Source organism: Larimichthys crocea, chromosome III, assembly GCF_000972845.2.
Source record: "Larimichthys crocea isolate SSNF chromosome III, L_crocea_2.0, whole genome shotgun sequence".
In the NCBI taxonomy this organism is placed as follows: domain Eukaryota; kingdom Metazoa; phylum Chordata; class Actinopteri; family Sciaenidae; genus Larimichthys; species Larimichthys crocea.
The window spans coordinates 37,236,992-37,251,618 of NC_040013.1; the positions used below are offsets into that span (position 1 = coordinate 37,236,992).

General features: G+C 42.0%; 1 protein-coding gene across 5 annotated transcripts in view; it reads left to right on the plus strand.

Annotated features, from left to right (window-relative positions):
* The first annotated feature begins 888 nt into the window (after positions 1-888).
* sema6a (sema domain, transmembrane domain (TM), and cytoplasmic domain, (semaphorin) 6A) overlaps positions 889-14,627 on the plus strand; it is a 99,617-nt gene continuing 85,878 nt past the window's right edge. For 3 of the 5 annotated variants that reach the window (XM_019269790.2, XM_019269793.2, XM_019269791.2), the window contains exon 1: positions 889-1,277. The gene's annotated coding sequence lies outside the window, so the exon portion shown is untranslated. The remainder of the gene's footprint in view (positions 1,278-14,627) is intronic. The other 2 variants (XM_019269792.2, XM_019269794.2) reach the window with 1 other exon arrangement.

Genomic DNA, 14,627 nt, shown 5'->3' on the forward strand with positions numbered 1-14,627 from the left:
TTATATAATGATAAGCCCAAAACCTCACACACACATTAGCTCCGTCCCAATGGAGCTTATATATCTATATATAATCTAGATGTCTACCCAGGTGTGTGCGCTCTGTAGAACAATGTGAGTTTGTGTACTTGAGAGCATGTGGAAGTAGTTATGTTTGTGTTTTGTGGCACATTTGCAGTTTTCAATCTGACAAATTGATGTTGATTTTGGCTTGGTTTAATGCTAGGAGGGTGTGTATGTGCGTGTGTCTGTGTGTGGAGCAGGCTGACATCAGATTGTAGCCTAAATGTACCATAAATTTAAGCAACAACTTTTTGAACTTTTGCTTTTGTTTCCAGACTGTGCCCTGACGACCCCTTCTGATGAGATCAGGGTCCATTTGTAAAAACTAAATGACTGCAAAGCATGCGTCTCTGTCTGCATGCGCACGCGTGCCAGCCTGGGACCAGAAGGGACCACCAGGGAAGGAAGGGCGGTCCAAAGAGGCTTTGAACCTGATGACATACCGATTTGCATCAGCTGTGCACAAAAGTACCCTGATCCGTTGGATCTTTACTGTGTCTTCAAAATGACTATTGACAATTTGCATGACACAGGACCAGCAGACCAGTCTGCGTGTCTACAAAATGACAGTTAATCCCATTTAAATGTCTAACTAACCTCTAACATGTTTCTGTTTTTGCCCCCATGTCTAAACTATTAAAGCGCTCAGGCTTTCTCCCTCTCCAACGCGCATTCTTATGAGATGCCGCTGCGTAAAAATAGAAATACAGTTGTCCATAACTGGCACCCATTGACACAATACCTCCCGTTCCAGAGCTGTAGCTCCTCCCTATGTATGTGTGAGAGCGTGTGTGTGTGTGTGTGTGTGTGTAGCGGGTGGGTGACAGCTGGGCTCGCTGCGCTGCGCTCCAGTCTGCTAAGAAGCTTCATCTCCAAATAGGATGAGCGTCGGCTTTTGTGGAAGGGACTGCGTTCAGCTCCATAGCTAGTTCTGGGACACCCGGTTGGTTCCGTGCGTTCAGTTTACCTAAGGGGAGTTTAAAAAGCCCAAACCATCGGGTTTTCTCTCTAGTGTGGATTTCGGATGGATATTCCCATTTGAAGAGGTGTGATTTCAGCGCGGCATGTAACAAAAAGAAGCGCAAGAGAAAAGTAGCGCTCGTGTTGTTATTCTGAAACAAGCTCCGTCTGAACTGCTTTGAGAGCCCTATCTCATGGATTACTAAAAGAAAGCTGTATATCCACTCTGAGGCATATCCATTCATGAGCTGAAGGTAAGATTTCTTTGTTTATTTCAAACTTTAGGTGCGCTTATCGCGTGTCTCTCCAGCCCCGGAGGCTTGTTTTCTGTACAGCCAGGCTGCTGGGCGACAAGTGCACACGGTTCACAGGGTTACTTTATCAACTTAGGGTGATTTAGCGTATTTATGCATGATTTTTAAAGTTATAAAAAATCTGAAAGTGCATCTTTTTCGATTGAAATGAGAACTGCGATGATTTCCTCCTATAAAAATACCATCTGCCGATATAAACAGACCACACTTTCGTGCGTAATCCCTATTATGCTGTTTATCCATACGGAATAAAGAAGTGCCACTCTCAGAGGACCTATTGCGGATTAGACTGAATCTAAACACAAGACAAACAATGTCATTATCAACCCGGGTAGCAGGTAGATGAACGGCAAATAAGAGATGTGATTGTGGGAACTTGCAGGACTCGCACCGATTGTTGTCCTCACGCTCCTCCGTCTAACAAGAACCAGGAGCTAACCGTGCTTTTCCAACCTCGCTGACTCTTTAAAGATGTTGTAAAACTGCACACACCAAACTACCAGTTGTAGATTTAGAATAAAAACTGAAAAATGTTAGTAATAGTGAGTCAAATAACATATTTATGCATGATTTGTTATGAAAACGCACACTGAAGTGCTTGCTCCATTACTACAGTGCATGATGGGATTTTCATTTTCCATCTATTTTTAAATGATTGGATATTCAGAATATTAGAGCAATATTTTACATGTAGACTAATGATGCAGCCAGTTTACAATCTTTCTTTCTGCTTTCATTCTGCTTGTAAAATCTGAATAAGAGATTTAGTGAATATTTATGAATAATTTGACATTTTACAGATTTTAATTGTTCTTAAGTGAGTTACTCTGCATGCTTTTTCTTTCTGTTCTATAGACACACACACACACACACACACACACACGCACGCACGCACACACACACACACACACACTGGCTTAGGGTGTGTTCAGGGATGTCAAGCTATACCAGAAGGCGGAGTGGTCACTATTACTGTGGTCCAATAAATCAATCAAATGTTTGTAATTCTGACCAGGAAACAAAATTCCACCAGCCTTCAGAAGCAGATTTGCCATTAAATTAATTGCTACTGAACATTATTTCTTTAACAAGCTGGGAGAGGAGATAGAGGCCCCACAAACCACATCTAGCAGCCTGACTGCCAACACCCAGTCATTGTGAGTGGTTGCTCCTCTCCTCTCCTCTCCTCTCCTCTCCTCTCCTCTCCTCTCCCAGTATGAAAGATCACCCACAGAAGCACTGGGAAAAGCTGGGGGAAAAAAATCAGCAACTCTCCCAAATGTAGGTTATAGATTATCAAATGTGCAAGAGTGATGATATAAATGGGTGAATCTAAAGAGTATTGAGTGCCCACAGCAAAATCTGCCTCTTCTCAGCTGATTTTCAGCAGCAGGACATGGTGTTTTGGAAACATGAGTCTAGTATCAGCCTTTACGAAAAAGAAAAAAAGCTGTGAGAGGAAAAGGGTGTTGTATTTCATTTGTTTTTCCTGAAATCATTGGAAATCTTTGGTACTCCTGTGTGTTGCGGGTTTTTTCATCTGTGACCTTATTTTTGCCTTTTTTTTTGCAGTCTGTATACATACTGTGCCGGGGATTACGCATAGATGTTGAATGTGAAATAGCAGAATGTTTTAATATTTTACCAATGTTCTTCATACAACATTAGCCTCAAGGCACTTAAATGTCCTGAAGGCATTTTTTTGAGATGCTACACAGGTTGTAAATCCCACCACACTGTTTCATAAAGGCAACAACACCACAAACCAGACTGCAAATCCTGCTATTAACACATTATACAATAACATGTTGTGGTTTTGATACATGAATTACAGCATGATTACCTTTGTGACAGCAGACTGCCGGTTCTCTTCCTGGAGAGGCGGAATAGAGCGCAGCAACCAGAGTTGTTGCTTGTATTTGGAGCAATGCTCCGTGGACCGTTTGATCCACCGATCCCCTAACAATAGCAATGGGGATGGCATTGTGTGTGACTGATGTGGATTTGTCACACTGTGTGTGTGTGTATGTGTGAGAGAGAGGATGAGAGAGTGGGAGAGTTAGTATTTACCTTTGTCAGTTAAGGACAGATGCAAATGCAGCCTGAATACGGTTGCTCTGAATAATTGATAAATGCTCCAGTTCAAATGAATTGGCCTTTTATTATAAACAACGAGACTGGTCAGTTGCTGTTAACCATTGGTCCTCAATCAGTCAGAGTCAGTACCTGGCATTCAGTAGTGTGTGTATTTATGCATATTTTATAAAAAGCCATGTTTTATTAATGCATGTCCTTCTTGTGTGGGCTGGTGTTGTTGTTTTTTGTTGTTTTTGGTGAATTGTTGGTGAAACAATTAGAGAGAGAGAAAGCATCAAACCCCTTTCACTCAATCTGAATGTGATTTATTGATGCTTAACCCATTTTCCAGATTTCACACCTTTCTAAATTACTTCAATTATATGACGCTAAATGACAAACCTGCTCTAGCAGCGGAACATTAAAAGAGGATGATCATGAGTCTGCTTGTGTTTTGTGTGTCTGTGTGTCTTAGCACATTTTGTTTTAGAAATATGGGTCAGCATAATCAAAGACATTTATCTTTTAATGGAACTGTCCGTCACAGATGTTACGTGGCACATTCGCTGATTTTAGCTACAGTCAAGTTGGCTCTTGCTTTGGATTCAGCGTGATTCAGAAGAAACAGGAAGATATTCTGACCTGCTACAACATATGACCAAACCCCCCCTCTGAAGTTAAACTCATTATTTGATAAAATTTGATCTAAGAAACAGGATGAGAAGAGAAATCTACATTTTATTTCTCATTATATATCTCCATGTATCTGCTGTACTCATACACTTGGTTTTCTAAAGACCCAGCACTTTATTTTCTCACCACCCCCTATCCATTCCAGTTAAGTTGGTACATATCACCTACTGTTATAGAAGATGATAAATGATATTCAGTGTACTATAGAGACCTAATACGTCTCACCATGCAGTATGGTCCAGTGTACTCTACGCACAGCATGGCTCATTGAAAATGTAATCACTCTCTAATCACTTGCTTCGGAGTGTTGTTACATGGTCTCTGTGTCTTCCAAACACACACTAATGTGCAGCCACAACAAATAAACACACACTTGCACACATGCATGTACACAATGCGTTCCAGTTTCCAAGTTTCATTGTGTTGTTCTAACTAGCTGCTTTCCTCCACTTACCCTTAACCCTTCCAGCTCCCTATAAATGACTCTACAGTGCATCCACTGAATTAACCATCCATGTGTTAAACACTCTTCATACTCGTTACATTAGCATAATTGATTGAGCGGGTTGTCTATGCCAAGAAAGCCAGAGGCATGAAGGACCAGGCAAAAGGCAGATTTGGCCCGGCCGCAAGTCAGTGGTAAAATTGGCGGCGTGTCTGTTGGTGTTTTGGCTGTTGGTCTTTGGCAAAGCTTTGTTGTTAGAAATTAAGTGAATTAGAAAGTGATAGCCAGCCCATCTAGGAGAAGATTGTTGAGGAGCCAAACTTTTTCACATGCGTGCCAAATGAAAGCAAGGCCAGAACATTTATAACCAGTCCATAACGTCAGGTTTCTCTCCATTAAAGATTTTCTAGTTTAAGTACTTAGTGCATGCAGCATTAACATGCGGTAATACCTTTGTCACAGCTGAGTTTGGTGGCTTGTCATTACTCAAATGGAATGGAAAGGAAATGCATTTGCAGGGATAATCCTAAAGCAACAGGGCTTTGTGTGATTGCATGGGAGATGGATGAATGACTGGCCTTGAAAAGAGACAAGTCTTGTACTACAGATCAGATGATGTAAATCGTGGCACACAGCATAAAAAAAAATGATGTCCTAATTCCCATCCTGCTGTTGTGCTTTTACAGGTGAGAGCAGCCAGCTGTGAGTCATGGAGACAGCCACAGTCTGTTAAGACTCATTAGGGCTGCATCCACTGTTGAGGCTGTGGTTATTTCTGTGGTTAGTTTGCCTGTTGGCAGCCAATAAGAAGATGTGTGTCCTGAGGATGTTAAGCATCAGGAAAACTCTGACACCCCTTTGTTCGCTTTTTTTAGCCTGTAACCCGTGTGTCTGTGTGTCTCTGCGCGGTGTAAAAGTCAGACCCTTTCCCATTTTCGCTGTGTATATTACCACAAAGCATGGAGGGTGGCTAATAGTGGGGGTGTAGGGGGGATTTGAGTGTGTGTACTCAGTGTGTGTACAATGCATGCATGTTTGCGTGGTGTTGTTTCGAGTGCATCTGTCCCTCCTCCCCAGGCCCCAGCGATTGGCACTGCATCTCTCATCTATTAATCATAGAGAGCGCTTGCTCTCTCATTCCGTTGCCATAGTTTCAGGACCTGAGACAGTGTTGGGGTGCCTGGCTGCCTAGAGAGAGGAGAAGTGAGAGGAAGAGAGGAGGAGGAGAGAGGAGGAGAGGAAAGGAAAGGAAAGAGGTGTGACGATGGAGGAAAGGAGGAAATTATATAAACAGTGTAGCGAGAGGAAGGCGGAACAATTGAAACAGAGCAGAGGAGGAAAGAGGGGAAGTGATTGAAAGAGCAATGGCAGGCTAACACACCAAGCAGGTCCTCACACTGTGGATGAGTGTGCTTCAAGAACCAAAATGGATTCCATTTTTATCTCAGCAGTGAACCCTCTGTCTCCTTCTGTGCATGCATCTTTTCAGTCTCTCTCACAAACACATACACACACAAATATATATATAAACTCACTCCATCTTTCTGCGCTCGCCTCCCTGAAGAGAGCAGAAGAATATTTTCACAGTAGGCATCATCTTGTGAATAGCGCGCTCATGGGGCTGGTGCATCTTAAGTGTGTTACAGTACATTGAACGGCTGTTATTTCACCTTGCTTTACAATGGAAAAACCTTCCACTGAGCTGAGATAGAAGATGGGCCAGGGCCTCCTGTTTCATGCTCAGTTGGATGTTTTGATGGTAAATCATGCTGAATTCATGTGTTATTCAATGATGGATTACTACGGAAATTGTCCGCTATGGAAATTTCCAAGACAGGGAATACCTTTTGCTATCAACCCTTGTCTCTCTGTCTCTGTCTCTGTCTGTGTTCTCTTATCCTCTTTTTCCTGTCCTGTTTTATTTCTCACCACCTTCCTCCACATTTAAATTTTTCTTCTCTGTATGCAGAATAAATACTTTCTGCTCTCACTTTCGTAGAGAAGGGGTTCTTGTTTTAGCTGTAGGCTTTCTACCTCCCATATGACCTCATAATCTCATTTGGGTCTTTTAATGGCTAACCATGCACTAATGTGGCGGTTGTATTATCGCCTTGTCTCATCACATCATACCCTGCTTGTGAGCATTTCCAATAGAGGCTTTTTGAGAGCCGTGGTGCTGTAATCATGAGATTCTCAGCACACACATCCACCCTTTGACTGAAATGCATGCACACAGTCACAGATGAACTCCCTCATACGCACACAAAGGACACATGTAAGTGCACACAAATTTGTGCAACAGGGCTGTTTCTTTCATGTCAGTAAGAGGGAAGAGGGATAAAGAAGGCTTGTCATTGTTACAGTGGTGCACAGTGAGTGCCAATGGGCAGAAACCCAAGAATACCTGATTGTAGAGTACACTGTGTAATTCTCCCTTCACTGTCTATGGACTTTCTGCTGGGGAATTACCATTATGGGACAGAAGGACAAAGGAGGAAGTGAGAGGGTGCATTTGCTCTTTGTGCTGATGGCACCAAGGTGCTTTTGTGCCTTTGAAGTGATGGGATTGCAGGTGACATCATAGTGGGCACATTCTCAGGTGCAGCAGGTGAATTAATCCAGGTGGGGGGATGAGGTAAAAGTGTATGTGTGTGTGTGTGTGTGCGCAAATCTGGCGCGTTAATGCTCCTGAGTATCTGTGGAAGCAAGCGTGCATGGCTGTGTGTGTGGAAGTGCATGTGTGTGTGTGTGTGTGTGTGTGTGTGTGTCAGTCATCAAAGCAGAGGAAAGCCAGTGTGTAAGGTGATCTGTATGCTCATGGCAGAGCAGCAGTCATACTCTCCCAGAGGCTATAAGCCTCACTGAATGTGGAACAAGCAGCTTCTTCTTCCAAAAGCCCCACTGCTGGTTTCCATGTGGGGGCCAAACAAGGCTATCCAGATTTTGTTTAGCATCCGTGTTTTGGATTTCCGCCACAGCAACACTTTTGTTTAAATGATCTGTCAGCAGGGATATGGTTTCACATAATCTAAGATTGCTTTCTAACTCGTGATGCAAACATTTATTAGCTGGCCATAAACCTGGCGCGACGAGCTCAGCTCAAACAAGCGGCGACTGATATCCTAGACAGCAGGTAATTTGTAACAAGCATCCCTAGCTCATCTGACACACTGATGATGATGATAAATTGCTTGTAATTGGCTGTGGGTGAATATTAATTATTTCCAGGTGACTGGAGTTTTTCTGACACATAAACATGAAACATAATAAGGAAAGACTTTTACATTGAGTCATATGAAAGCAATCAAAACAATTTAGTTCAGGTTGTGGATATCCGCCGCTAATATCTACAGTCTTACACAACTAATATTATTTTAGTTTATATTCACAGTGTTCCTTTACAGCAACTAGAAAAATATAGACTATATGTGTTTCTGCAGAGTTTGTCTCAAACCTTGTTAAGAAATCAGCCTTCTCCTGGTCACAGTGGCTGGCAGACTACAAGTGATTCCCCTGAGGGTCCTCTATTTCAGAATCCAATCAGGCAGAACTCGGAACAATATTACCTCTGTGTGTGTGTGTACATTTATTACATAGCTAATGAACAAATTGCAGCCATGTGGCATGGTCTGGTGGCGTGGCTGGTAAAAAAAAAAAGAAACACACACACACACACACACACACAGACACACACACACACACACTCCAGTCCCCAGCCACCGTCTTCCCCTATCCCTCTTTTCACCACAACACACACACACACACACGCCCCGACCACAAGGCCCCCAGTGTTCTTGGCCTGTCTGTCCATCAGCTCATGCGGAGCGCTGGGCTGGGAGTACTTATCATCACTCTGCTGAGTGGAGGCCTCACAAAGGCCCACTCACATCGCACACACGCACACACACACACACACACACACGCACATGCACACAATTCAGTCAGCACAGGGAGGCTACTCGGTATGGCTGGACTGATTAAATGTATGGTGTGACAGCAGTCTGAGCTGACACTTGGAGGAAAGGCGTCTGATAGGCAAATGGTAGGCAGGTCCAAATGAATACATTTAAATGCTTTTAATTTGCATTTGCCAGATGTTATTGCCGCCTGAATAACATTCACAAGGAAAGTTTTTTTTTTTTTTTTTTTTACAATCCAGGCCATGTACCATCATTATTTGTGACATTTACCGTACAGATACGAGAAAGGTATCGATCTTCTGATCTACCTCCAGGCAAGAGAGCAAGTAAGCCTATTTTCCAAAATGTCTTTTATCATGCTTAAGTTGCTAAGATATTAAAGAGGTATGTTCAACACAAACTTAATCTTTATAAAAAAAAATTAATCAAAGTATTCAAAACCCCATTTGTTCATGCACATTAGTTATATGTGAATGTAATACATTTGGGACGGAGACTGGATGAACAGTGACAGCAATATCCAGTAGAAGCAGATATCCAGGGGTTAGGGGGCATGGAGCTATGCACAGACTCACAGAGGTAAATGGGATATCTAAGCAGACAGGTAGAGAGCCTGCCAGAGAGAGTAATAGAAAAAGGCTGGACAGTTAACAGCGGAAACAGGCAGCAGAGTTCTGAGGCACACTGAGTAAAAAAAATGAATTCTTGTGTATAGAAATAATATTTCACTTCGCCCCCATCCGATTTTTCTTTAATCTGGACAAAAGCTGCTCTGTATGTGGGCAGGTAATCAGGCAAGCAGGTTGATAGGCAGGAAGACTGACAAGCTGTGAGGCAGGAAAAGAGAAGTTGTGCCTTGCATGATAATGTATTCATTCATCCCCCCACTCTGATAATGTTCACAGCATGCTTGGCTTGATTCATTCATCACAGTCTACTGGGGGCCTTTTTTACGTTATTTGTTAAAAAGCATCTTTGATTTTCTGAACCGGTTAAGGTTTTGATTTGTGTGCTTACCGGATTATTCGGCAGGTTATTGCTTCTGGGTTTGTGAAGGTGTGCAAGCGTATGTGCATGTATTTGAGTGTCATGTTTGTGTATATATCCACGTGTATATATTGGTGTGCGTAGAGACTGCAATGAGGCCTATTTTGGTCTCTGAGTACTTTGGTTTGATTGGGCAGTGCAGCAGCTGCATACTGAAACTCTATGTCTTTTGATCTACTCCCATTCTTGACTAATCTGGGACCGGCTCATCTGGTTCAGCGATAAATTCACTGTATTTGTTTCTTGTGGGATCTGTTTAATTTCATCCAAATAACCAAAAAATCCTCTGTTTATTGATTGTGGTATTATACAGCAATTGAACCCTTGATTATTTAAATGGGTTTGGAGTCTCAGTGAGGAGGCATGGCTATACGCCCAGCTCCTCTGAAGAGACTTTGATGAGTCAAAACTGGTCAGACATAATTGTAGAGAATTATTCCTGTTTTGAGGAGAGATTATTAGTGTGTTTTCTCAGTGTCGAATCCCGTCTGCATGAAGGCTGCTGCTCCCAGCTGTTTGACAGGTAGGAAAAACACAAGACAGCCAATTCATTTGTCTTTCAGTTTCTTTCTCCTTCTGTGCATTTGTGTCAGAGTGCATGTGAGCTAACACGAGGTGCATGACATCTAGTAATGCTAGATAGACTAGTAATGCTAGCCTGGTAACTAGATAGGAACACAGGATGGCAGATGAGGCTATCTAGACCCACTGTCCGTTAATCATTTACATGGCAGCTTACTAACGAAGAATGGCTCTTTTTACAGCTTTGCACAACTAATTGTCCTTCTTGAAGTGGCGTTTTCTCTTTTGTTTTTAAATTTACCATTCATATCAGGAGCATGTGTACTTAAACAGATTTTCAGCTGTTTGTTTTGCAGCACCAATTTTTTGTTCCTCCTACAGTTATTAGACAGACTGAGTGTTGCGTATGACTTTTCTTTCCCCCAACACATGACTGCACTACCTGGTCTCCATCTTGAGTTTACACTGCAAAGTTACAGTAGGTTACATCACCGCATATAACAACAAAGAATTCAGATAGCAAGGAAAAGGAGGTGGGATGAGTCTTTGGAGGTGCAGCTCTGACCTAGATAAGCTAGGGAGTTTGGAGATTGGAGTTGATCCTGTGGTGTACGCCTATGGATGTCATTCAAGCTATACCATTGATCTCCATCCTTACCCTGTGGTGCGGTGGATTTGCGTCCTGTCCTGAAAGGTGCAGTCATCCAGGGCTCGCTGAATTCCCTCAAGCTGACGGGTTGATTGTTGAGACTCTATCTAGAACAAACAGGTTTTCATGCAGCCGGCCGATAAGACGTGACATGGTGGTGTGTTCACACTGGCGCCGCTGAAGCAGTCATTTGTTTCACACATTAACAGGTGAAGGACTTAGTGTGTGTTTGCCTCTGTGTGTTGTGTTAGTCAAGCTGTCTAACTCGGAGTGACCCAGACTTTAGTAAATGAACAGACAGATAGCACAGACTACTCAGGCAAAGATATTTGATATCATTACAAACACTGTGAAGAACGAGGATATGGTTACAGATTTGTACGTTTACAGTATTATGTACAGAAATGACCTAATTAATGAAGTCACTTTTACACAGTACACACACAGATCTATATACACACCCTCATACCCTCACAAGCACCCACAAACATACATTAACACGTGAAATCGATAAAGCAAGACCTAATGCCTGTAAACCTGTGACAGCTGAGCAATTAAAGGATAGGTTTAAAATACATCCCAATGTAGAATTTAGTACATGACTGAGAGACCACCTTTTTATTTACTACTACCGTGATTTTACGTGCTTCTAGTAGCACATGGAACTTTGCACAAAAAGCTTATTTGTGGGAGCCATTTTAGCACCACATACACAAGGATGTTATATAAATTTCACAGAGGTGACTCACTCACCACCACACTTTTTGGTAGCCGAATAGTTCATATTTTATTCTGAACTGTGAGATATGTTGATTACAGAGGGCAGACACGGCAGGGTTTCAGCTGTTCTTCACATTTCCACTTTACACCTGCGTCTCAGTCGTGTTGAGGGTGATTGTCTGTAACAAGCAGCCTACATGGCCTCAATTACCATGGGAGGCTATATTTCTTACCTCCACCACTTGCGTAACAAGGCGTGACTTTCTATTTGAGTGTTCACATTGCCTGTCCCACCCTGGAGGCAGTCAAATACTTATTCCTTCATCACGGGGATTTCCATGCTTGTAACACTGGGCTAATTACTATAGTAAATACTGCCTGGGCTGTGACTACAGCATCATCTGAATGGAAAGGGGTGAGCACAGGGGAGATGCATTTAATTAATTGATTGTTATTTGGAATCCTTTGTGAATGATTGGAGTCAGACTGACACAACAGAGGAAGAGTAGTGCTATTTTTATCCAGAGATGTTCACCGGATAGCAACGGAGTGGATTTTTTAGCATTGATGAATCAGTGTGAACCAGTTAACATGCAGTTTTAGTATAAACTCTGGGATAGGATGTAGTGGCAGTGCTTCAGTCAATTTAGGCTAATCCAAAAGAAGCAAAGTTTCCTGTTCTGTTCTGACTGAGCAATTTCTCAACTGCTTCTCATCCTTAATTCTTTGTGCCACTATATTGAGATTAAATAACGATTGTGGTCGGAGGAGATATCGATTTTAGTGGCTAGGACGTTAGACGATTCTCGGGAGCTTTTTATAGCCATTAGCAATAGTTATTCATTCCCCGGGATGCATTGTGTTACATCTAAAGAGGGTGTAGAAGCGGATGGCAAGATGGTGATCAATAGAAGCATTAATACTGTTTTTGCCCTGTGCGTCTGTCCTCTTCTTCCTCTTGACCGCTGCCTTCCTCTTTTATTTGAAACCGCACCTATCATGAGTTCAGCTCATGGTTCAAATGTGCTTGAGTATTGTCATCATATGATGTGGTCATAAGAGTGCAGTAACAAAACCATGGCGGAAGGTTAGTCATAGGAACAGCTTGCTGACTACAGTAGGCCTGCCATATGCCTCAAGTAAACAGAGCTAAAAGGAGATATTATTCACAGTGGGATGTAATGAGGAGCTGAATGCAGAGGAAAAAAGGGATGGGGGGGGGAAACAAGTGAAGAGGCTTTGGTTACCCTTTTAACTGATAGCTATCTCTCAAATGGACAGAGAGACGAGCGCACCTGTATTGCAGCCATTCGTATAAGAGGACAAACAGTGTATTTTATTACCTGGTGGATGATGGAACTTTATCTACCTCTGAGGGGTTTTATGTTGGAGTTTGATAGACAAATATGTGTGGAAGATAACAAGCTTTTATGGCATTGTGACGGTTAACTGGAAACTCTAGATGATGTGCATACACACATACATGCTCAAGTACACATATGCACACACACACACTCAGGCATGCATGGATGTGCACACAAGCAATCATATATCATAGATATAGCCTCTCAATGTCACACATACATCCAGAGATACGCAGCAGCACACATTGCCTCAGGGTGAAGACACGCTGTGCTATGGGCTGGGTTGCGTATGTGTCCCTGGTATCTACTATCAGGGTTTTGGGCTGGGTTCTGTGTATCGAGTATCGGTGGGTCGGACATGTGCTGGGAGTCAGATGACTTTGTGGTCAGATGAAGATCTGATCCGTGAGAAGCCTGATTCTCTGACTCAGGTTTTCTTTGTTTTGTTGGCGTCAGATGCCTGCTGGAGACCACAATTAAATGATGAAAAGAGGTCAGCCAGGATGGATGGACGAAACTGAAACTGTCAGTGTATTAATAGATTGATATGGTGTTTTCTATTTGTCATATATGATAGTGAACTGAATATGTTTGGACTTTGGACTGTTGGTCTGATAACCAAGCAATTGAAATACATCACCTTGAACTATGTGAACTACTTTTCAGTAGAGTAAATGCTGACTTGCTACGATTATTAGCAGGTTATATATAGTATATTTTAATATGAGGTCAGGTCAAGTCAAATCAAAATTGACAATAAAGTTTGACTTGACTTGACTTGATATTAAAATATACTGTGAGGTGATGGAAATGTGTCAACTGCCATTTATACAAGGGTAGCTTTCTCTTCAATATCTCTTGCCATTGCGAGTGATGTTGGCAGTGTTGGATTAGATTAGTATCTTGCACAATATTTTGTATTTTCAAGTATTACATGTACTCAATTAGCCAAAAACAAACTAATCAAGTGTTTTATTATTTATATTTGTTAGCACTTATTAAATTGTGTCTAAATTGAATTTCCAGAAAATGTCCATTATCATGATATACACCCATATCATAATCATATATCATATAAACTATAAAAGTGAAATCTAATCAATCTAATGCCTTAGCCACAGAGAGAATAGTAAGCCTCACACACTTAGCAGAAAATTGTTCTGCTTGATGATTTTTGGCACCATTACTCTCTACAACTCAACTGGGAGCAGTAAACCAAGGTATGGCACAATATTGCTGCATAATATAACACTTTGTCACGCCATCTGTTGTTTTCAATATATTTCAGTTACAATATGTTTTGTGAATTTAAACATCAAACTGCAGCCAAACTAAGAAATTGAGTCATGGTTTCTAACAGCATGATTATTTTCTCAATTACGGATTTTGGCAGTGCGCTGACTATAGCATTTCTCCCTCTTTGTGATGTGATGAAAAGGCATGTCTCAGTGAGTGTAGGTAGATCTAATTGCAAGGTGTGCTGCTGATGTTTCGTGGATCGGAGCATATTATAGATCTGATTTTTCATGTTCAAACAGAGAAGAACATGATTCCTCTGAGTGTTGAGTTGAATGTTCAATCGAACCTATCTGATTGTGTTTCCGCCCACCCACCCTGCAGGCCAAAGATGTAAGCTATAGTGGTCGATCACAAAGAGCCATTCAACAAAACTTCCTCCCCCAAACAGATCAAATGTATAGATAAAGCAAACAAACTCGTGTTGGGTACCCGACCAAATCACATGATATTTCCCCCGACTCTTTTTCAGTCGATTCTGCTCTATTCTTTTGAATGTTGCAGACCTGTTCGCTCGGCTTTTAATGCATAGACATGCAAAAGGAAGTATCAGGTCGC